Consider the following 22,095-nt stretch of genomic DNA (forward strand, 5'->3'; position numbering starts at 1 on the left):
GAAAGGGAACATGCAGATTCTTGAGAAAAGGCTGATGATGCTTCTTGTAGTATAATAGATAGCAGGGAGAAGCAAAGGCAAATAGACTCCATGTGGGAAAATACGTCAGGAAACACTGCTGTAGAAAGAAAGGTGGGCACTGAAACACTGGTTATGCTGTACCTGCCCAGTTACCAATACTCAGGATAGGTTTTATAAAGTCAATTATCTTCAGGACTTTTGCAATAAAAGTTGCATTTTTAATGAACATTGGCCTTATCTTTGAATCCTTCACTAGCAGGCTGGGATCTGACCTCCGATTTTTGGCCTCAAAATTGATTCAGTCACATTGGCATTATCAATGCTAAATGCAGCTTCTGTATTCCATGTAGTTTTTCATTCAGGGTTACACTTTGCATGCTTTGCTCTTAAGTCAGCATATGGGGGGAGGGGGGGTGGAGGGGTGTGTCTTTTCTTGTATATACACACTATATTTCATTTCTTGATTTTCTTTGAGAAATACTTTTGAGAAGTACTTTTTAGGCTGAATATTCTACCACTTGTTCATGTTTTAAGGGCTCTTGTGTAAGGGAATTCAGCTGGACTTTGAGTTCCTTCTCTTGGCAGATAATACCAAAGCATGCAAATCTGGCAGTGCTTGTGGGAAGGTCTTTACTGAAATGCAGTTAACAAAATCATTTAGATGATGGAATTAGGAAATTATAGTGATAAAGTTGGCTGCTGTGAAAATAGTAACTGACTGACAGAGCCAAACTGTGATTTCTGAAGCTGTTGAACACACATGGATCCATGGCAGTCTGACATCTATGCAGAGGCATGCCAAGCAAATAAACAGAGTATGAGGAAGAAAGTGAGAAGACTTTTGGGAGTATTGCATCTGATAATTTCTATGTAATACACTGTGTTCTGGAAACCTGTGCAATGGTTAGCCTTCCTTGAAGAAAGTCAAGCCCAAGTGATTCTTGTAAGATCTGTGGTACAGCCTCATCCTCTGTGTGTGAGCTCAAACTATTAAGTAAAAATATTTTCTTCTCCCTTCTTCCCTTTTAAGTAAATGATAACTTTAAATTCTTAGAAGTGTCCACACCCTGTTTCTGAATATGCAACACCTGCTGATACAGGGAAAAATCATTTCACTAGCAGTTTGGCATGTTGGCAAATATTAGATGTGTTGGGCAAAATGTAGAAAATTATCACCTTCTCTCTAGGACAATCAATATCCAACAAATCACTTCAAGGTGTGCCATAAGTGCAATTCTCGATGCCCTGCAGCACTTAGTCTTGTGCCTAACAACTCACCTATCACAGGCATTCATCCTTTGACAGAATGTTTACCACAGGAATGTTTGTTTATGTACACAGTTCTGAGTGGACTCAAAGTGCATATAAACCCTATTCTTATGCCTTATGAAAACCTCTTTTTTTTTCCTCCAAGAAAATGTAATAAGGTGTCTACTTAACAACAGCCTAAAGTGGTTTTCTTATATATATATATATATGTAAAAGCAGTTTAATATTTTGGAAAGTACTAATTTTATTTTACATTTATGATTTGTATAACCATTTTGTATATAGACCACTTGCGGGAGTATGGCTCACACCAGGTGTCAGAGGAGTGTGAAATAATTTTTATGCCACCTTTCCAAGGCAATAAATGTCATATAAGCACACCGAATTGCAGATAGAGTACTTTTAGATGAACATTCTCAAACTGTATGTAAGAAATCTGTTTGACAGACTTACCCAAAGGATGACACTTTTTTCTGATCTTGCCAAAGCAGCAACTGTGTAAAAAGAAAATTTGCTCTGGTGGTTGAGTTTTTTTCCCCAAAGAGTTATGATGTAAAGGAAGAGAGGAGAAACTGTAATTAGGAGAAAATAAACGGTTACTTTCTACTGAGAAGAAAGGAAATTTCTAAATGGCATAATTTTAGAAATTGCTAAATGACATAGGAAGTTTTCAGTCATCTTTCCCGTAAGACAAAGACAAAATAGAAGATGGACAGCAGCAGCTGAACCCACAGTCCCAGCCACATAGTTTGTGTCATGATCAGTATAATGCTTATTCCAAGAAACATGTGAAATATTTTTTTGTTCGAATCACACGGCTATTGATTTTTGTGTGTGTGCCACTGTTTTTAAAATATCTTTTTTAAATATATTATTTCAAAGAAGTACCTTGAATAGTTTTGGTTTTTTTCCTTTTTTCTGTTTTTTTTTTTTTCTTTTTCTTACTATGATCAGGATACAAGCTAAAATTTTCTAGAGGTATAAAATTCTAGATTTATCACTAAGAATACAATGGTTTTTCATAAAACTGATTCTCTTATACTGATAGGATTGCCCTGCTGGTGGTTTTTACCAGTTCTAAGAGATTCACAATAGGGTAGTTTGTTCACAAAAGCCAATTCTTTTTGACAGACCTCTATACAAAAATATTTTACTCTAAATGGATTGTTTCAAATAGTCTATACATACCTTTTCTGTTAAGAGGTGTCCTGTATCTCATGAGTTTACATACCAAATTGATCTCTTTTTTCTTCCAGTTACATTTTTATGTCATTTTCATCTGCAGTAAATATCTTCCTCTTTTCTTTCTGAAAAAAAAAAAAAAAGTGTAAATTTTTAATTTAAAAAAAAAATAATCCAGCAGTGCAGAGGGATTTAGAGCTGTGGACCCAAGTATTAAATATAAACCAAAACTTAGTCAGTTGGAAGCTGCCCATTATGAAGATTAGACACTCAGTCTGCAGTTCAGAGCATTAGCTGTGGAAGCAACAGCTTCTTTGCCTTCTTTTACAGATGACAGCAGTGAGTAGCAGCTGCTGATAGAGGTTACTGAGAAAAATGGGAAACCATAAATTGAGGGAGGAAGGGATGCAACTGTGTGGTTTAGGATCTTTCAGGGTCCTGATGATGTGTTGAAGTGAGTCTTGCAAATACAAACAGGTTTCAGATTTGTAGAGAGTTCAGTTTAAAGAGAGATATAAGGTTCAGATTACAATTGGATTTTTCTTTCTTTAGTGAAGGGTTTAAACTTTTCCCTGAACTACTAACTGCCTTTTGTTCAAGAATTAGGTAAATTACATGAAAACATTAGAGCATTATTTTTTTATCACTTCATCTCATTACTGTTATTCATACAGAATTCTTCTGAAACAAACAGAATTAACTGGGTTTATTTTTTTTTTTTTTTGGGGGGGGGGGGGAATATTTCTTTCAAAGGGCTCATTTATACATCATCTAACCTCCCAGAACTTCCATGAAAATGTCCTTCTCCTCCTCCTCACTCATTGTACTATAAGATAAGGAAAGCATGTGTGCTTTGTGTTTCCAAGAGCTGTGTTAATCATTCAAAGCATATGTGCCCTGTTTCTCTGCTGACTGACTGGTACTGTAAGTATTAGCACTTAGGTAAAAAAGTACCTAAGAACTACATAGAAGTACTATAAAAAGCATCATGATTCATATTTACGTCTTTCATATTTCAGATTTTGGATATCGAGGTATTCCATCTGTGAATTTGTATTTTGCCATACCTTTATACATGACCAATTAGTGTAGAGTGGGATGATTCTAATCAGGGCAGTCTACTGTTAGGGAGCAAAAATCTAGGCACTAATAAATAGAAATATTGTGCATTTTATACTTGGCCTCGCACTGCATTGAGCTTGCTGGGAAATTTGACAAGGAACAGAGGAACATTATTTACTTCAATATATGAATGTACAGCACTCAAAAATCACAGTAAAAATGTACACTGGGTAGTTTTGGGTTGCTTCGTAGGAATAAAACCCCACATGTTACCCACTTATTAATTCAAGAAATGTGTCATAATTCAATCCTTTTCTTGAAAGGACTGTATTTTTGCTATAACTCTTGCCCTACCCCAGGTACATCTACTTCCTTACAATTTTCACTTGTATTTTTAGGGAGATAATGATTTGAAACTGCAAAATTCTATATGCAGTCTTGGAAAGGGTTATAAAAATAGAGTTATGATTTGTCTACATAAATGAAAAGGGAAAAAAGTTTATTGTTTTCAGATTTGAACGTAAAAAGGAAAAAAAGTTTATTGTTTTCAGATTTGAACACTGAATCTGTGAGCTCATTATGGTCTTAGTCTGTTCTAATTTAAATCAGCATCATTACTGCATGAAAAATGGCCCATCTTAATCCTCACTTGTGAGAAAAAACTACTCAATGTAACATACTATTTAAATGCTTAAGAACTACAAGATGTTCTCCATTAAATACATTTGGGCACATGTGCTTTCTCATGGGAACACATTATACTGCTAATCCTGTTGATACCAGATAGTATTCCTAAGACTAATTTCTAGACATGAATTTGCCCCTTTTTTAAAAAAATACATTTTCAGCCAGAACTGGAAAGCTATAACTATTACTCTATTTGTAAAACAGACATGAGACTATATGTTGCTGTTATAAATGATACCATACCTGACAAAAATCCTTCTCTTAGACATTGTTTAACTTTCATAACTTAATACCCTGTCTTTTTGTAGGGTTGTAAGAGAAACTGGCTTCCAAAGTGGTACACTGATGATGTGAAAATTTCAGCTTCTAGGTGGACACTCCATTTTTACTTCTTTGTAATGCAGACAACCCTAACTCTTTAAAGTACACCTAACATCTCAGTACAAGTGGTTGTAACACTGATTAAGTATTTATGATAGGATGTCTTAACAGGGCACTTAGGCTATTACTGTTCAAATAGGTGAATGAGTATTTGGCTAAAAAGGTGTTTGTTCCCTTTTAATAAAAGGCACTGATCATCGTGAATGTTGATAAATAGCTGAAATGATTATTTTGATGAGGAGAAGAAAGGCTCAGTGATTAGGGTAGTCCCCAGAAGACTATCTGAGGCATCATGTTTTCCCTCCTTCATGGTACTACTTTTGTGGTTTTAACAAGTCACCTTTGTGCCTTCATTTGCCATGTGAAAAACAGGCACAATAAAGCTTTCTCCTTTGACAGGATGGCACTCAGAGAAGGTAACAGTAAGGACTGAAGTGTTATGTGCTGCAAGGAGCACAGCTTCTTGTACCTGGGCCACTCTGGTCTAATGACTACCCAGACTCACCTCCAGTGGACTTCTTAAGTCCTTTCCAGGTGTCAGCTATGAGTGATGGAATGTGTCAGTTCTCTGTGATAGTACCTACCTTTATCAGAGAGTGTATATATTTGTTACTACCTTTAAAATCCTGAATATCTGACCAAATTCAAATGCAAATATCAAAATTAATCATTGTGACTAAGCTGCAATAGGCCTCCCTCCTCAAACAAATGCAAACGTTTAAAAGCTGAAGCACAGCCGTGCCTCCACAAACTAACCACATCCACAATTCTCCTGTTTTCAGGCACTCTGGAAAAATATGAACTATGCAACATGCTATGAAGGCCATAAAATTTGAGCTCTTCTGGATCAGGCAAGAGGAATCTGTTCCAAAAGCTTTAAGTTCCCACAAAGAACATCCTGTTGGCAGTTCCTCACCCTTTTATACCAGCAAGGCCCCTAGCTCACTTGTTTTCGCTGATCTAAATTGTGGCAATATGACAGAGAGAGTGTGAGAGTGAAAGAGAAGTTCTTTCACATGTGTCAAGGCCAGCTGTGAGGTACCTTTCAGTTCTTCGAAAAAAAGGTAAGTTTTTAGGTGATCCTGCTGGTGACCTGAAAAGGCCACCATGACTTGAGTTCAGCAGGGGATGAGTGTTTGTTGCCCACGAAATGCAGCTTCCAGAAAGGAGAGTAAAACTGGCTACTGTAGTGATAAATGTACCTGCAGACAGCTGCATGGATTAACAGGGCCCTAATTTATTCCACATTAAGAAAAAGGACTATAATGAGTTATTAATAAAGAAAGACTAAAGATGGGTTCAAATTCAATGGTTAATGCTCTGCATAATTTACTGCAATAATCCTTCTGATGAATTTTTTTTTAAAGTGCTTTTCCCTTTTTGTATGAATGAAACACATATGCTATTCTTCCCCCCAGCCCCTCCAGCTACCCCCAAGGTTTTGTTTGATCTTTCTTTCTGCTGTTTGGCCATGAGCTGTGTTGGCATAAAGTGTGATATCTGTGCTGGAGTTTGCTTCAACCCCCATTTGTCTACTCCATAGAAATATTTTCCTAAGCAAACATTTATGTTTGAGATGTCTTTAGTGTTGCACCTAATAGATTTCATAAATCATTTGTGCTGGCATTAATGGGACAGTGGAATCTCAGCACAGGGGGCATCATAGCAAAGGAAAATTCCATTGCAGCTGGCTGAAAATGGAGAAAGTGGATGCATGCAGTGACATCCAGGTCCTATTTTTTGACAGGGTTCAGTTTTCATTTACTGAATGTAGAGTGATACATATTTGTAGAAAAATAGTACAGAACATGTAGTGTGGATAATTTTCCTTTGAAAATAGGGATTATCTAAATATGTAATTTCTTCCATAGTATCTGGCTCTTGGAGGACACAATATCCTGCTTCCTTCACAGGTCCATGGCAGTCTTATGTAGAGGGAGTGCAATTACTGGTGCTCTCTGAGGGCAGAAGTTCAAATGTGCTCTAAAGCTCTGCACAAGCTGACTCTAAGCATCCAGTTGCCCTTCCTCCTCCTTTTAAGGTCTGAAAGGATAGATTCCTAAAGTAATGAATTACTTAGTAGGTTTTTCAATGACAGAAAGTGCTTATCCATAGGTACTCCATTCAAGCAGTTTGGAAAAGCATATTTGTGTGACCTAATACCCCATTTATTGCAACTAGACCCCTTGGAAGTGATGCTGAAAATATGAATGTTGCTATGGAATTGCTAGAAACTTGCTTCCTTAAAATGACTATATTAGTTCATTATTTCATCTCCTAGCTTTTTCTTGGCTGGTCTTGTAGCTATCACAGATAGGACTCTGTCCAGAATTTGAACTGTAAAAAGCCTCCCATTTTTATTAAACTGCCCCCAAACTAGAGCAGAGTTTGTCAGTGGTGACTATATTACAGCTTCTCCCTTGTGCTGGTCAAAGCACACATAGTCTGTTGCATATCTGACTTGAAGAGCTTCAGGTCAAGATGTAGTATTAGTGCATTTTTTCAGGATTTTTCCCCACTGCCAGCCATGACTGCCCTCATCAGGACCTGGCTACTTAGACCATTATTCACAGAATTCTACTATTTCAATCTGTATAGTCTTTGTTTCAATAGGAACTGTGTGAGCTTTTTGGATAGTATTAAATTTCTTATGAATAATACATCTGAAATATGTGGTTTTATTGCAGCCTTCTACAGAACAGTGTTGAAAACATATTCTGGAATGATGTTATTTTCCCTGCAAGTATTGTATAATCATTAACAATGTCTTGATCTGATTTTTGGCAAAATGTGGCTTCTGGGCAGTTGCTGTGATAACTTGGCCTGAGTGAGCAATGGATCTTGTAATAAGGTGAGAGAGAGTTAAGTTAGTTGTTATTAGCAAAGGTCCAAGGTGAAAAGAAAAGCATAACAGAAGTTTTGTAGACATTCCTATGTACCCCTGCATTTTCTAAGCCAGCTCAGAAGGGTCTTTGTGTAGCGACATTAAGAATGAAGTTGGAGATATCATTCCCACAGACGTTTTACAAGAGTTCCATGTTCCAAAAGGAGGTAGTTAAAATTAAAAACAAACAAAAAAAATAAAAGAAAAAAAAGACAAAATAATATTAAAACTCTGGTTCTTTTACTAAAGACAGAGGCATGAACTTCAGTTTGATTACCAGCTGAAAATAGGCTTTTCTATTTTGAATTAGTACATTGGTATCTGCATATTCTGTAGGCATCTAGTTCTTGCTCTCTACAGTATTTCAGAAATTAATGGAAAGTCCTGCGAATACTGTATTTTGTATCTATTATTCGATAGCTTTATCTGACAGCTATAATGCATCCAGATCAAGCTGGAACTCCAAAAGCTTCATTAGCAGAGGACTTGATCATAGATTGCCGAGTGTTTTGAAGTAAGCAGAGTGTATTATATTCACGCCTCTATAGACACGAAGAAAAACTGTCTCCTACGGTGGTAAACGGAGGGGGAGGTGTTTCTGTTTCAATTAAAGCCCAGGTGGTGCGTGATGAGGGGGCCGGTGTCACATCTGCGCGCTCACAGCTGCGCTCTGCTCCCGGCCCGCTCCGTCTGCTCGGCGCGCTGCTCCTCGGGCACCGGCCGCGGCCACGCCGAGCCCGCCTTCCGCCAGCACCGAGCGGAGCTGCTCTCCCCCGTGCCTCCCGGCTGCGGCGGCGGCTCGCACGGGAGGGAGCGGGCAGGTACTTTACGCTAATATCCCAACTACCTTGCACGGCAAGGAGTTTATTTCGTGTCTCGGGAAATCCCCGCTTCGCGGTGGATGCCCGCGGCCCCGCGCCGCCCGTGAGCCGTACGAACAGCGCCGCGGCAGCGGCTCCGCACTCTCCGGGAAGGCTCCTTCTGCCCTTCCCCGGAGCTCCGGGCCGTACGCCCTCGCGGCCGCTCCTCGAAGCCGCCGCCGCCGCGGCCCCGAAAGGGTTTCGCGGAGCCGGAGCCGGGCCCGGCCGCCGCCGCTGGCCGTGAGGGCGCGGGGCCAAATGCCCCGCCGCCTCATTCCGCGGCTCGGGCAGCGCTGCGAGGAGCCGCGGGCGGCCCGCACTGCTCCGCCCTGCCAGCCGAGGGTGGCCGAGCCCGGAGGGAGCCCCTCGCGTCCTGTGTCTGCCCGTGCTGCTGAAAGAGCCCGACCCGCTGTCTGGCTGGGATGCGGTAGGAGAGATTCGCGAAATCGGAGATGTAAGAAATGAGAAGTTTTTGCATAATTTGCATTTGAGGTATCGCATCTCGCTGCGGAGTGAAGCCTTCGAGCTCCCTCGCCCGACTCTTATGCTCGCATAATGGGAAAAGTATAAAGTGCCTCTGATTATTGTGCTTCCTAGGGGATGCGATACCTGCTGCACTGGGGGGAATGTGGAAGAGGTTGTGCTCGCTCAAAAGTCTAGAAAGAAAAATGTAACTTTACAGCAGTGCAAATTATGCAAATAAAAGTATAGGGGAAGAATCGGCCCAGATTCATTTCTAAAGGATTGTAAAATCCTTCATTTAAAGCTTAGTGTAATCTTTGACATTTATGTGGGCACCTGAAAAAAAAAAACCAGCCCTAAAGCAGAGCTTTGGTATGGAAGTACATTGCTGCTGTGAGCAGACACATTTCTGTCTGCTTCTCATTTAAAGTGCCAGCTCCTTCTTTTTTGTATACCTAATACGCGATATGCATGGACTATACAGCTGTGTCACAAAGTCATTCTGTATTCTTAAAGCTTAATATAATCAAATTCATTGCCTAAAGATGGTGTAGTTGAAGATTTGATCCTTTTTCACTGAAGTGGAAATACTTTCAGTAATTGAAAGCAGATTCATGTCTGGAGTTGTACAAGCCAAGGTTTTCATTTTTAAAATAAACCTTTTGTTCTTCAGCTTTAAATATTTCAGTGAGCCATCCGGAGACCTATGTTAATTGCTAGAGTAGACTTTAAGGAAGGATTGAGGAAAAAAAAAACTGAGAAAGGTATGTCAGCAATTAAATTTACTTAAAATAATAATGTCTGTATTCCAGTGCATGAACATACCATTGCAGTTTTTTGTGCACACTGCGTTTTAGTTTTCCTGTTCATCCACAGAATCCGAATTTGAACACCCCATCTGTCTGTGGAGTTTTTTTATTTTAAACTATCTTCACTTATGTTCACCTTATTTAGCCCGTTTGCCATTTTTTAACCGTTTATTAAACAAAACAGTCGGAACATTGAAGATTTGGGGAAATACTGATCTACTCCAGTAAACAAACCTGACACTTTGTGGTGATAGCTGTCCTTTGTTAACTTTGTGTCTGTTTTCTGGCTGATCCTGTGGAAAGCTTTCAAAAACCTTGCTTTTCTAATATTTTAGCAGTGGGAAAAGAAACTTAGGATGTGAACTATCAAACTCCCAGACAAAGACTGAGCTGCTCTGGAGCTGTTTGTTAGAAGCTTTGAAAGTAGAGAACAATGGAGGCAGGGGAAGGGAAGTACCTTCTCTCCCCTAAGATCTCTAATCCACAGAGTAAATTCACTGAAAATGTGTAGAAAAGTTACTGAAAATGGCAAGAGTCCCCTGTGCGTTGGAAAGTGTATTAATTTCTTAATAGACACAAGGCTCTAATTGCCTGATGTTAAGTATAATCTATCATTAAGATAAGAATTTGTAATTTGTATAATGACACTAAATAGGCTAGGTTTATTCTCATGAACTTCTAGATGGTGTGCACGCAGCTGGTAGAGTGCACTTTTCCTTCATTCAGAAGGTAAATCTTTTCACACATCCTCAGTAAGTTCTGGTGGAAATATTTGTGTAAAACCCAGGAAAGTGCTCAAACAAGAACAGAAAAAAACTAGCTTACCTTTTTTTCATCCATCAGACTGGGGTTCAAAACTGTCAAGCAGCTCAGTAGCTACAAATGAGATGTTACAAAATTTTTTGATTAATCGTTATGCAATCCTGTGTGGAGAGTGGCCTCATATTTCGCAGTATAAGGGTATTTTTCCTTTCAAGGAGTTTTAAAAGGGTGTGTTAGAATTTAGCAAGAAACCTACAGCAATAGGACTTAAAAAAACCATGTTATGTTTAGATGGCTTTGTCTTCTCATTTTTGCTTTCTGACTTTTCTCAGACAAGAAGTTGCATGTTCCATGCAGCATAGGGTATATTTTTTTTTCCACTTGAAGAAAAGCAGCCGAAGTGGTAGCTGTCTAGGAAAAATTGATAATTGATGCCACAAAAAAATATCAAGTGTCATGTCAGATGTGTGTTCATTCTACAGGTCCACAAGGAGAATGCCGCCATACACCCATCAGGTTTGAGGTCTGATTTTTTTTAAATTACAGATAGCAAGTTAGAGGTTGAACATTGAAATTAACTTTTATAATAATGGCAAATTTTAGTACTGAAGAGTTTGTCCTTTGGCTTGAGAGATGTAAAAATACCTGTACATTTCAGTATGCGATGCAAATGGGCCCTGCTTAGGGAATTGATCTTGAGCTGTATTCTTTCAGTTTGGGCATGCATCTGTGAAGATTTAACATGACTTCTCAAATTACCAGAATGGTCTGATAAGCAATTGTGAGATCAGACTTCATCATTTCTCTTCCTGTAACTTCTATTGCTTCCCAATTCACTTGTTGAACTAAACAAGGAAATATAAAAGGTCTTAATATGCATGCTTTGTTCAACATAGAGTGATGATATGGGAAAATAGGACTTCACTGTGTCATTGTCCAAAATAAGAAAAAACATTAGCTTCCTTTCCTTTCTGCATGTGTTCAAAGATCTTATTGTTAGTTATATTAATTCTAAATACGTCTGTAGGCTACGCTGTGTGGGTTTGAAGGACTTTTTCCAGAGGTAGTTACAGATTTATGCATTTCAGAATAGCAAGAGGGCTTTTGTATGTTCAGTAATGTATGGAGTATGATACTGTGAGCTGGTGACCTCACTAATGGTTTGAAGATGTATGTATCTTGTAGGTTTGAAGATTTTTATACAGAACGAAAGATCAGGATGAAATAAAGTACTGTACTAAAAAAATGTTTATGTGGTTTTCCAGTTAAGTTAACCTTTTTAAATGTTAGGGACGAGTGTAAAAAATGGCTCTTGTGTTCCATTAAGAAGTGTCATTCACATTAAAAACTCTGAATAAAATAGGTAGGTGGCTGAAATACTCTGAATGAGTACAAAATAGTCATTCATCTTCTTTGTCTAAGATTAAGGAATTCGAAGTACAATTATACATGAAAACTTCAGTACTCACTCAAGGTAACAGCAAGGTGTGTAGTCTTCTTTTGAAATTGACTAAGGCCACCGTTTATCCAAACTTGAAACGAAATAATTGTTTTGTGTAAACTGCTGTGAAGTAGATTGTTTTTGAAGCAAGTCTTTTAGATGTAAGAAAAAGGTAGACTTCTCATATCTGGAAACAGTAAATCATTCTAGCTCAGAGTGAACAGCTTGTTATTTACAGCAGAAAGGACTTTGCATAGTTTTGGTATATGAATCACTGCAAACTTCATGGTTTTGATACTGTAATCACTGATTTTTGTATTTACTACATGAAAGTGCCTTTACGGGAGGTTTAATTCCTGGTGTATTCAGAATTCAGGAGTTGAGTCTGCATTAAGAAGTGTTACTGCAAAAGATTAAGCCAAATGCATGAACATGTTGAAATTTGCACAGACTACATCTAAAACTCCAAGTAATGGTGGCCTGACAAAATGGCAGAGGTGGATTTCTGTAATTTCTGAAGAACTGCATTATGATCAAACTGATTAAAGACATGTGACAGGGTTTCTGCGTAGTTAATTTTCTGTGGCAAAGGAACAGCAATTTTGGCAGTAGCAGTAAGTTAACATATCTGGTATCGCATCAACTGTGAGTTATGTGTTTTTATCTTTCTGATACAACTTGCTGTTTTGCCATTTTCTTGCTTTTGAAGGAGATTGAGACCTATACAGCAATATTTCTAAGATGATTAAAAGAAAAACAGATTTAGAAGAAAAAAAATATTAATCTAAAATAAGATCTCTTGCATCTCTGCATAACTAATATCCAGCTGCTTTACCAGCTTTTTTATTCTTTTTACTCTGTTTCAGTTGTTATTAGTCCAAGAGCTATTGATATGGGGCTTTTTTTTCTTGGTATCAAGAGGAATTAGTGTCCTGGTGAGCTGTTTGGAATATAAGAGTATATATGAATCAAAATTAAAAAAAAAAAAAAAAAGACTGCTATTATAGAATGATATTATTTGGTTGTTTTTCATAATTGTAAAAATCATAAAACAGCACTACCTTAAGATTTCAAATTGTCATAATTGCCAAGCTAATTTTTAAACTGCTTTAATTTTTATCTCTAGTATAGTTGCTGACCACACACAAAGGAAAAAAAAAAAAAAATAAATGGAAATGGTTCTTTAGACCAGCGTTTGGTTTAATCATATAGACCTGCTTTTTCATAAAACATTACTGTAGCCTTGTATGAAATATAACCAGTTTCAAATCTGGAGAAATTTCGGAGTTGTTAATTTTTGCAGAACATTTTTTCTCTTAAGCCAGAAACTGCATTAAAGAAAAGACTGTTATCCAGGGAGTTGTAAAAAGTAGCCTGGAAAGCCTCTTATGTTCTTTCTTTTAACTAGAACAGAATTGCCTTACGTAGCAAAGTTAACTTTGTTAACCTTTTACAATTATTTAACCATTATTTCATTTTTTCCCCTGCTTAAACATTGTACATTAATGCAATAGACACCTGGCTGTGCTCTTAAAAGTTTATTTGTCTTTCAATTCCTGTGATAGTAGGGGGCAGTATATCTCCTTAATTATCTTTGTTCAGGGAAATGTTGAAAGGCCAGGGTAGTTAAACAAGGCCATTTGGATTTGCAGTAAGGTCGAAGTCAGATGCAAGGAAAGTGGTTAAATGCATTATCATCTTATTGAGCACATCATCAGTAAAGTGACCTTGATGGAGGTGGAAAAAGCCATTTGGCTATTTTATGACAGCCACCTCTCTGCTGGCTTTATCCCTGACAGAGTGTTCTTCAAATAGCTTTATCACAGTCTTCTCTTGTTGCTTTGAAATCTGGTTTTTCTTAATTACAGGTAACGAATTAGAGGCTGAACAATGAAATGAACTTTCTATTAATGGCAAATTTTACCGCTGAAGAGTTTATCTTTTAGCTTGGGAGATCTAGAAATATCTCTAAATTGACTATTAAGGTGACCTTTATGTTAATTATTATAAACCTGCCTTTAAGGATTTCATTAATAATCACTGGTTTTTATTCATTACTCTCTTGCTTTGTAGACTGTTTTTTAAGTTCCTATGAGGACAAACAAGCCAACTTCCAGCCTTAGCAGCAGGGACATTATTTGTTTAAATATGTGTATATTTATATTTTTATAAATATACTCAAACACAGGGAGGCCTGTGGCTAAGCTGGAAACTACTAGTTTAGAAAATATATAATTAATGGTTAAATTTCTGTCTCACTTGTGTTTTGTAATGGTGGTCAGTATTGATGTCTTAAAAGCTTATAAAAGTATAGTTCTAGCTACTGCATGTTAATATAAGTATTTAATCAAAATAATCTCAACAGTCCATCTTTCTCTCTTTCCTTTTTACCTGTCTTTTCTCATTCAAGAAAGATTTCTTTCATTTGTGTAAAACTACATTGATATTAAATAAACAGGATAATTTTCAATTTTTGGCCTTTAAAAGAACTTTGTGATATTTCTTTTTATAGTGCTCCCTGTCTAGGGATTGGCATAATTGTTAAGGGAATTTAAAACAAATGCACAAAACACAAGGAAAGACAATAACAGGAGAACTGAATCCAAATTTGACCACCTGAAGGTACAGGTTAATTGACTGAGACTTACAGCAGAGCATTAAAAATTATTGGAGACTAGAGGGAATGATTTTATAAGAAAATATGAGAAGAAAGAAAAAAACAATGCAGCATAGTCACATGGAAGAACCACCTGAAAGATTTTTAAAGACCTTGTGCACTTGGATGATGTATCTAGATGCAGTAAGATGAATTAAGGACCAAAAAAATGAGCTGCATTTCAAGGCACGTTTTGTAATGGTAACATCCTGGAGGTATTGGAAAATATCTCAGCACAGTTCATAGAAGTTCCGTTTTTTGAAATACAAGTATTACTTGTTTTGTGGTAGTGTGTTGAGTCGCTGTTACACCTTTTGTTCCTAAGCTTTGATTATATGTTGCCATTTTGAAGGTAAATGATTTTAACTTCCACTTTGCAACCTATGAGCTCATTTTCTTCAAGACATAGGTGATTTCCTAAGAAGAGAGCAGGATTCTTCTTCCCATTATTACTTTTGTGTTTGGAGCTGGAAGGCATCTCATAGCTGTTGCCTCTCCAGTTTTATATGTGTAGTTTTATACATTACCCTTGGGTTTGCAGTATTTCTCTGAGACAGGTTCCTTGGGGCAGTTAAGATTTTAAAGTTGACAGTTGGCAGCAGTGTTTTGGTGTGGTCTTTAGTACAGGATTGTAGAGTCAGAGTGTGTTCTCAGCATGGGGCAGCATCGGCCAGATGGAGAGAGAATCTCCCCTTTCACTCATGCCAAGTTCCCCTAGTTCCTCACAAGACTTGCCTGTTGATCTAGCTGCCTATATGATAAAGTGCCCTTTGCCTCTGTAGTCTAAAGAATTTTCTTACATTTTTCTTTCTGTTTAATTATTCTTGCTTCCTCCCCAGCTCTCTCCTTGTACTTGTCAGTCATGTTCTGCAATAAAGCAGAATGTATGTGTGTGTGTTTCCATATGCCCAGCCAGAAGACAAGCCTTTTGAAGGCAGACACATAGAGTTTGAAAATGTAATTCTGTCAAACTGTCTTTTTTATCGGATGACTTCAAGAAGGTTGCCACACAGCTAGGCCTATCCATTGTCTTGTAATGATGCTGAATCTTAGGATCTCTCCTACCAAGCAAGAGACAAGAAGTAAGGTAATGCATCTTGGGCTGAAGGTCTCACTGTCGCTTGGCAAGAATGCTGAAAGTACTGACAGTGTTGAAGCCTTTTCTGTAGACTGGAAGTACCTCAGTACCTCCAAGTACTTTTCCTACCCTGTCTGCCTTTTCTTTTGCCCCTCCTTGGCGATTTTGGTTTATGGAGCTGAGCACATATCTTATTGCCAGGAGAGTTTATTTTCAGCAGCTGTCCTTTCTCCAAACAATACAGAAAGGTTCGTAACACTGAATGGGTATCTTCAGAGCATTTCATACAGTCTTATTCTGCAAACCCTGCACTCATTTGTATGAGAACCCAGTGTTTACCACCCTACTTTTCCCCTGAGGTCAAGGAATCTTAAACAGACTTTTCAGTCAGTGGGTTCCTCTCTGGATGTAAACCCTTCTCCCCTGATGATTTTCCTGTCAGTGGCATTTGGATAGTATTTCGAATTATTCCTCAGCAGTTCTGCCAGCTTTTCACACAAGAGACCTGTGTATTATTTATCAATTCTCTCTTATCATTTCTGCCCTCCAGCTTGTACATTACCCCCTCATCCTAGTCCTTTGCACCTAATCCTAATTTACTGCTGATCAGAGCCATGGCAGCAGAACCAGTTACTTGAGGTGAAAAAAGAGGAATAAAAATAAAGCCTACATCAGACAAAAGTTATGATTTTGCCTTTGAGACAATTGGTTTTGCTTGCAGTGATTTTGGTAATGCCAGGCAGAGCCTGAACATTCTTCATTCTGCTTGTATTTTGTTTGCTTTTGTTTCCTGTAATGCAACTGTACCTCATAAAAAAGCAGGTAACAAATTGTTCATTTTGAGTTTTGGGTTTCACTTTCCAATGTACAGCAGATTTTCTGCTAGAATCAGTTATTTGTTTATTTTTGTTTATGTGTTTAGTTTCTATGTGCTCTTAAGCCAACTGTGGTCAGTATGCAATGGGGTACATGGGGATGTCCTGAGTCTTGTAGCAAACTGAATTATCATCGCTTCATGAAAGTAGGTTTATTTGGTATAGTCTATATAGAAATTACAACCTTTATAAACATCATTTGTAGACTGATCTGTGTTAGTCTGGAACAGCATATGCATGCATGTGTATAGTTTGAATTTTAGCCAAGAGTCCCTGCATTCAGCTGGCTGATTTTCCACTTGTGTTTGTGGCTATAACACAGCACCTCTTTAACATCCTACCTGAGCGTTGAAATGGAGCAGGCCATGGTTGATGGTAAATCCAGCAAAGCAGTAATACTCGAGAAGTGTTGGAAAGTATCAGTTCTGCTTGCCTGCTGAGAGCTGCCTGCAGCTCAGAGTGGTGTGCTGCAGGCTAGCACCTATTGCCGTGACATATTCCCTCCTTTCTTGGGTTTCCCATATTTTGCAACATGGTGGAAGAGGGCAATGAAAGAAGAAACCAGCCAGGTCCCTTTCTTTTTCACTGTGGAGAGAAAAATTAGATTGCAGAGGCGAGATGGATGAGTAGTCTTTGTGTGCAGTAGCCAGGAGGGAACACGCCAAGGTCCATTTCCTGTTACAGCTCAAGTATCACTGATGTGCACAAGTGCTTCACCAGCAACCTGGGGACCTCATTCATTCAATCTCCTGTGAGCAGTCCGTGGTTCATACCCTTCCTTGAACTGTGTGGGTGTTATCTGAGAGAGCACTGGTTGTTAGCCAAAAACTAAGGTGGGAACAATACTATCAGTTCCCAATTTTTGATGATTTTTTGCCAGTGTTTACCCTCAAGTTTGCACGAAACTGCTCCTGTTGAGTTAGGGTAGATACAAGCATTGAGCCTGAGGCTCGTGGTAGAGAAGAGAGGGGAAGGGTAGAACAAAGGACACACCTGTGTCTCTAAACAAATTGGTATTTGACAGAAACCACTTTCAGCATAACATCGCAAATTTAACAGCAAATTCACCCAGTATATTTGTCTCAGAATATTTTTTCACGCTACCATTCTAGTTAGGTCTGGATTTCTTTGGTTTTTTTCCTCTGGTCATTTCTGTATGGGCCTGTCAGGCCAGGGCAAGTAGGAGCCCTTTAAAAAGTGATCCTGACAAACCTGGAGACTCTCTTTTAAAGAGATAGTAGTTATCTCCATTTTAATAATCCTTTATTCCACAGATTTACTTCCTGTGCTAAGAACATTTAAATTATGCTTTTGCTTCCAGGGTTTTTTTGTCATGTAGCTCTGAATTTAGGATAATGAGGGGTTTTTTTAATTGCTCTTAAAAAAATAAGAGAAAACCACACAAGAATATGAAATATCAGTTCCCATTCAGCACTCAGCTGAATTGAGAGGCTGCATGCATAACTGGCTTTCATGTACCTGTTCTTGCCAGATTTGTTGCTCCTTTATCAGTGAAATCAGCTTAAAAAATGTTCAGTTTTGCTTCATTTTCATGTACATTTCCATATTTTTTGAGACAAGTAAAAACACTGTGACTCATGTTAGTGGTCATACTCAATTAAAGTGAGATAACTAAGTAATTAGATGTGTTTTGGTGTGTTTTCTGCTGGATGTAGATGTATGCAATATGGTGTTTTAGTTCACAGAAGTAAGTTCTTCCTGTATGCACTCAACATTCTAGGAATAATAAACCTTTTTATCATGATATTCCTGTTGCTACAATCAAATTTTAAATTGGCTGAAAAGTGTATAAGTAGTCCATTTTGCCTACCCATACGAAGAGCCTGAATAAATGCACTCATCTCTGTTGTAAGTCAGTTGTAACTCACACTAAATGTCTTTCTGTGGCAGAGGAATGACCTAGCTAGCTTTTGCTTTGGATGGAAGTACATCTCCTTTTAAAAAAGCAGCTGTTGTTTTTTTAAAGAAAATTATTAGCGCGGATGCATAGAAGACAGATTTTTTTTTTAAAGTAGTGGACTGCCTGCTGATCTCTTAATCCTTAATCTGTGGCTCTCCGTTTCACTCAAATGCTGATTTGAATTCTGCAGACAGACATTCTACCTTTGCCTATCATAATTCTGGAGAGCTCTTTTCCACCTCAGTAGGATGAAAATGAAGCAGAAAGAAAGTATTTGTTTACTTTTCACAGACAAACAGGTAATAGGCAATTCACTGTTACTGTGACAGTGTCATGCTTTAAGGTGACCCAGGGTCTTTGATTGAGGCAGATGTGTGTGCACTTGCACAGTTAATGTGCCTTCTGTCTAGACAGGCTGGTGTTTTCAAAAGAGACTTCTGTGGTAAAAGTTTCATGGGCTTAATGGAAGAAGGGTTATTTTACTGCTGTGGTAATTTGAGAAAATGTAACAGTAGCATATTATGTATAGATATATAAATTAACCATAGTATTGTATACTGTTCTCTAAAATTCCTGAGTTTTGCAAGTATCTGTGGTGTAGTGAGTAAAGCAGATTTTATTAGGTTGCTGTGCTCTTCCACATGGTCAAACTTGCTTCTTTCCTATATAGACAGCATAAGTTGATGTGCCAATGCAGGGAAACAGTATAAACTTGTTGAAGAAGAACATAAGATTAATCTGGAATAAAATGTATAGAAAATTTTAGCATTTTTAGTGTTGATGGTATATGCAGTGAGTAAGAGCCTGAATGAGAGATGCGGGACTCCAGGCAGCTCTTCAAAATGCAGTTTATTATATCCAGGACCTTTCAGCAGTCCAGGTCGTGGGCAACAGAGCCTTGTGCCTACAGCTGTCAGCTCCAGCTGCAGACAAGCCTGAAGACCCTTTAATTTTGGCAACAATGCATTATATACTTTTCTTTGCTGAGCATCCTAATACAGAAGAAGCAACCTTAGCTTTTACCTATAACCTACCATAACTACTATAATTACCATATTCATGTTACTATTCTGCTGTCACTAAAAGTTGGTACTTCACAGTTTAAGCTAGAAGTGGTTTTTCAGTTTTCTTGCAGTAGAAAATTCTGAGACTTTTTTTCTACTTGCAACATCGGCAGTCTTGTTTGCCTGTGCTATCTTTCTGCTTGGTAAAAACATCTTGTTTGAGGTGGGTTTATCCTTTGCTTTAAGTCATAAAAAACCCTTCTAACTAACATACATATATGTAAAATATATTGGACTCACAAGGAAGAAATACAAAGCTTTTCATTTCCCCCACTTCTTCAGAGGAAATTTGTGTGCAAGCTGACTAATGCACCAAATTTCAGACAGCTATGAATTAAAACCACTAAGTTATGAATGCCTGAGAACAGAGTGCATAGTAGAAATGACAGATGCAGCACAGGAATGCTGTAATAACTTAATATAATAAATGCAATAAAATCAGAAATCAGCACCTTCATGTTTCAGAAGGAGATTACGACTAGACACATTGCTTTTGTAGACAAATTCCCTGCTATGTGGCAGCTGTAGCACTAGCAGGTCTTTACATGCCCACAAGAGCAAATCAGCCTTTAAAGAGGTAGTGCATTTGAAACTGGCAATCAGGGTTTTTATTTTTTATATCTTTATTACAAGCATATGTAAAGTTTGAAGTGCTGTCTACTTGAGTAGAGTTCCTTGGAACACATATCTAGTGTGTGTGTCAAATATGTAATACCTTTCTTGGCCCTTCTCAGGTTGGGAACTCTTAAAATCCTAAGGTAACAAAATGTTTCTTTATTTATTTTGAGTGTTATGTTGATGTTAAATGCAGCTATCATTCAGATGGCCAGTATTTGAGAACTGTTATCCTTTTCATTCTATGAAAGCTCTGAGAAAGAAAAAGCCATTTACTGAGAGACTTGTTAGTGTTCTTCAGAGCCGTCCTCTTTTGGCTTCCACACTTTGTAACTGATTACAAGCACACAAATGTGGGATTGTGGGTTTTTTTTTGCTGTCATGAAACACTCTTCCAGAAAGGATTTGGAAAGCAGGTTTGCAGGAAACCAGGTAATGGGAGTATTTTAAACTCCTAAACTCCTTCATTCACATAAGGGAAAAGGGTGCTTCAAGTTGTTACTTGCATTGTAATGTGTGTATAATAACATACTATCAAAACTATTAGGCAGCTGACTACAAGCTAATTTTATTGGATAGCAATAAATTACAAGTGTGGTTGCATTTCAAATCATAAATAGGTACAATATTTATGATAATAAATACATTTAAAACAGTAGTCTTGCTATCCCTTAGACGATATTGAGCAGTTTAATCCCAAGATGCTTAGAAATACAAGTATAATCGGATATGCTTGATAGGGACCATACCTCCTCTATTTCCTACAAAAATTTAAATGTCATTTGAATAGTATCTTTCCTACTTGTCTGTGACTGATGTTAAACCTTATATCTTACATGCTAAGGTGTTAAAACTCACATCTGTAGCCAATAAAATAAATAATATCTGATAATAGGAATGGAAAATGGGTAATAAATTAATGTTCATTAGTAATGAACAGAATTTAAATGTGTAGGTCTCCAAAGACCAGAGAAATGTTTTTCCTTCATCATTTCTAAAAGGCTTAGTGTAATGCCAAAATTCCTGCATGAATAGGTATAAAAAAATCAGCTAATCAGAGAGTCACACTAGTCAAATGAATATTTTGAGTAGACAATATTTTTCTTCTTGGATTCTTGAATATATCATAAAACAATCTTAAAGTTGTTGAGGAATCTGTGGTTTAGTAGCCTGTGTAAATTTGCATCAACACTGCAAAATGATGTATTTGCTACTATGTGGAATAACAGAATTTAGATTACAAACTTATAAATGTGAAGAACATGTTAAAACTCTGGCACCTTTTCAACCTGTAAAACCTCCTCACTGGCTACTGCAAATAGATTTTCATAATGAAAGGTGGATAATTTCTTGTAAGAAGTTACAAGGTTAGAACTATTGCAGAAAACATGTTAAGAATATAATGAAAAAAACCCATAATCTGCTTGCTCTCACTTGTGGTAGACCAAGGCTGTGACAGAACCACAAGTTATAGGCTTACTTTTTCCAAAATATTTGCAGGAGCAGTGTAGGTGTATTGGCAAGCCCTGCACCCTGTTCACAGTGGTAGAAGCATCTGTTATTTCAGGGAAATTATTTTGGCTTCTGTTATTTTAACTGAGTTCTGCTGCTGATACAGTTATATCTGTGGTAGAACATTTACTGGCATAAATGTTTGTTTAAAAGTGTCATTAGGGTTTTTTTCTCCATTTCTGTTATGAAAACTGGTCTGCCATCATATGCATGTTTATCAATTTCTTACAGCTTTTATAACAAATAATACTCTCTTAGGCGTAAATATGTTGTCAGCTGTTTCACATTATTATTTTCCCTGGGAACTCCACAGTGGCATTTTTAATCAAGAAAAAACGTAATTGGCTGCACAAAGAAAATACTGACAGTAGCCACATGCAGGGACATTGTCAAACCAAAGAGGTATTACCCTATGCTCCTTGTATGTATTGAGTTTGCTATAGGGGTGCTCCAGTGACTTGAAACAGGTTCTTGCAGAGAACAGCTGAGCATATTACATTTTCTCCTGCATACACAGTCCCAGTTATACACAGCTCTGAAAGTCTTATTTCCAC

General features: G+C 37.7%; 1 protein-coding gene across 1 annotated transcript in view; it reads left to right on the plus strand.

The window, feature by feature from the left end:
• The first annotated feature begins 8,648 nt into the window (after window positions 1-8,648).
• TENM3 (teneurin transmembrane protein 3) overlaps window positions 8,649-22,095 on the plus strand; it is a 235,797-nt gene continuing 222,350 nt past the window's right edge. Inside the window, exon 1 of the mRNA XM_041395708.1 lies at window positions 8,649-8,800. The gene's annotated coding sequence lies outside the window, so the exon portion shown is untranslated. The remainder of the gene's footprint in view (window positions 8,801-22,095) is intronic.

This window comes from Onychostruthus taczanowskii, unplaced genomic scaffold, assembly GCF_017590055.1.
Source record: "Onychostruthus taczanowskii isolate IOZ18803 unplaced genomic scaffold, ASM1759005v1 scaffold12, whole genome shotgun sequence".
NCBI classification, from domain to species: Eukaryota; Metazoa; Chordata; class Aves; order Passeriformes; family Passeridae; genus Onychostruthus; species Onychostruthus taczanowskii.